This window comes from Pteropus alecto, unplaced genomic scaffold (genome assembly GCF_000325575.1).
Source record: "Pteropus alecto unplaced genomic scaffold, ASM32557v1 scaffold86, whole genome shotgun sequence".
Classification (NCBI taxonomy): domain Eukaryota; kingdom Metazoa; phylum Chordata; class Mammalia; order Chiroptera; family Pteropodidae; genus Pteropus; species Pteropus alecto.
The window spans coordinates 2,031,528-2,034,836 of NW_006442109.1; the positions used below are offsets into that span (position 1 = coordinate 2,031,528).

General features: G+C 37.2%; 1 pseudogene; it reads left to right on the forward strand.

Annotated features, from left to right (window-relative positions):
- The first annotated feature begins 2,757 nt into the window (after positions 1-2,757).
- On the forward strand, positions 2,758-2,876 carry LOC112469809 (annotated as a pseudogene).
- Positions 2,877-3,309: the final 433 nt, after the last annotated feature.

The window sequence follows — 3,309 nt, forward strand, 5'->3', positions numbered from 1 at the left end:
ATCCAAAGTCTTTGGTCTTGGTTGGACTGGAAGGTAGGAGGGCTTTATCAAGGGAAATGCCCAAGGGCAAGATGTGGGAGCTTAGAATCCAATACAAATTAAAAAGGTTGAAAAGGTAACTGTGTGTGTTCCTTGACCAATAATCTTTGAACAACATTATCGTGTCTATGACTAGAAAAAGCCTTTGCAAACGAATGTTTCTGCCAAACAGTAGAGGGAAAATGCACCTTCAAAAATAAGAGGATAAGTGCTATCTAGAATTGTTTTATTGTTTTGAAAACTTTATTTTTGCAATCTATAAGGTCAGTATAGATCTCCACATACTGATTTGGTATCATCTCATGGCTAGAAGAGGCCACAGAAAGTGGGGGAACGATAGAGAATAAAGGAAAGGGTGTACTGGTGAACAAAAGCTGTCCTGTGTGTTGTCCTGGTGCCCAGAGGGAAACCAGGCTAAATTACCTGTGGGAGGAACTGCCACCATTCGCACTTTTCAAATATATAGACGGAGTAGTTTTAGCCTCATATTCCAAGGTACTTAGCTCTAGCTTGAAGTCGTAGAAACATTCCTTCCCTGCTTGGTAGAATTATTCTGCCCCTGATACTGCAATATCCTAGTTGTAATGATTCTATTTGATTTTGCTAGATGGCTCTAGAGAGGACTGACCAAAAAAAAAAAAAAAAATTGAGAGGTTTTGAAAATATTGCAGCTATTTTAATAATATGCTTTTACAAGTCCATGTATTGAAAGTAGGTTATTGATGGTAAATAAACAAATTATTTTAGATATTTTTAGCAATAAGCTTCTTTGGACAGTATCAAAGATCGACTCGACATATGCAGAATTTTATTTGTTAGTAAACAATGTTACTGAGACACCCCACAATGTTATACCATAACTTCATTCCTAGACCCTCTGGTTGCTGCCCTAGTTTTTTGATTAACTAGTACTTGCAAACTCTACTCCATTGTTTAGTATCTTCTCCCCAAAATGATACACTAAATAAACCAAGCTAAAATTACTAGTCACAGTTTCAGTGCATTATATAGAATTGGCAAAAGGACACCCCTTATGATAAAATATCACTGATTGATTAAGTGGTGCATTTTGTAACACTAGGGTACTGTCTAAGTGATTGTGGAGAAATAGGAATGAAAAATCAAGTCTTGTTACCACTTAAGGCTGGTCATGCTCCAATGTCTTGCTAATAAAACGTTCAAAAAAGCATAAAGAGAGTCACAGCATTCGCCTGGTCAGACAAGAGGCAAAACATCATGTTTAAAGTATTCAGAGGGAATTACAATTTCAGAACTCTCTCCTTAGTATTTGTCTGTTTCATGAGAAGTGGTTTAAATAGAGGCTAGAGCCTAGAAGGGGAGGGGACCAGACCTGTGTTTTCTTGGCATAGTGCTGCCACATCTTCATGATGGCGATGCTGAAGATAAGATCAGTCTCCCATATTGTAATGATTTGTATATATCTTAAATCAGTAAACAGGGAGGGCATTGGGCTAAGTGCTTTACAGGGCGTTGGACTAGGTGATCTATCCAAATTGACAAATTTATTACTTTCCAGAGGTCAGTTTTCATTGTAGGTCTACAACTTTTACATTTGTGCGTTTCATTGAAAACATGAATGGACTTGGTGCCAAGCGAAGTCTGAAACTTCCCTTGTGGAAGTTCCATCTGTGCTTTTCCTGCTTATCTTTTCTGAATATTTTGAATTTTTCTTGAGATTTGGATAATTTTACTCCAACTTTATATACAAATTGAGTTTTTAGTTTTGGTTTCTGCTTTTGGTCTGTATCTCTAGCTCTCCTAAGATTGTAGAAACCCTCATGCAACATTATTGAATAAGGAGATGTGACTTCCAAGTGCCTTAGAAAATGAAAGTCAGACATATTTTTTGTTATTTAAGAAACCGGCTGCTAGTTTCACTAGAGGAGTAGTTAAGGATAGCGGTGATGCATTTAGGCTTTAGAGTTGGATTGTCTGGGTTTAAATCCAAGCTCCTCTAAAACGAGGTAGATATTTGTCCTTAGGAAGATTATTTAACCCCTCTCTGCCTTAGTGTCTTCATCTGTAAAACTCTCCCAATTGTGAGAATTAAAGTGCTTAGCTACGTGTCTGGATGTAGTAAGTGCTTATCCATGTTGCCTATTATTGTTATCACCATGATCGTCGTTGTCATTGTAGTCAATCTCTGTCCAGCAAAACTGAGTCAGAGTCAGAGCCTTAATGAATAAATGTTGACGGTACTCATTCTACTAAAAGGACAGATGTAATAGAAAGAATGCAAGAGAGATTATGTAATATTGTATAACTATCAAACTCTAGATATAGCATAACTGCATGGTTAAATTCACTTTGTGTTATTTTTCTTTGTCTCAGAGTCTATATTTTTCGTTCGACGGTCGAAGAAATCAAAAGAACTTCAAAATCTGCAAATACATTCAGAAAGAAGGAAGAGCAAAGTCAAAGCAAAACAAACTACTGTACTATATTTAAATTATACTTCTAGTCATTTCCATGTAAGATTTAAAATATCCATCACTGCAAGTAGTTTTCCCTCCGCCCCCCACCCCCAGCTTTAAGCACTCTGAACACCAACCATTCCTCACTGAACTTGAGAATGGTACTGGCATCTTTATTCCCACATAATATAGGTTAATCCAGTCTGTGGGCAATATTTATTGCCCTCTCCATCTCTAAAAACGGTGTCAAAACTTGGTTTTAATTCCCTTTTAAATATGGCTCATCTACAGCTATGCCACCCTGAACATGCCGGATCTTCGTCTGATTTTAGAAGCTAAGCAGGGTAGGGCTGGTTAGTACTTGGATGGGAGACCACCTAGGAAGACCAGGTGCTGTAGGCATAAGGAAAAAAATCCCTAAACACTGCATTTAACAAGAAAAGTGAGGTAAAGCAGTTTAGTTAATAAAATAATAAAGACCTCGTAAACTGGGCTCTTGGTTTTAAAAAAAAAGGAGTAGGAGAATAACCGGAAATAAAAAAATGCATTTTATGTATGAGAACTAGTATGGATGATGGCAAAGGAGAAGAAAACAGGGTAATGAATTTGTTCAAATGAATTTACTGAAGATGGCAATTCAGGTCTCTAAGAAATTACAGAGAAATTTCCAGTAAGTGACTGAAGGGGTTGATGTTTCAAGAAAGGCTGAATAGGCAAAATGAACCACATTTGCAAAGAGCAAAACTTTTTAGTCATCAGCTTCCACAGTTCTTCAGCACACAGGTCTGTGTAAGCAATTTGTTTAAGGTTGCCATATCAAAACGTGTCTCCAAGG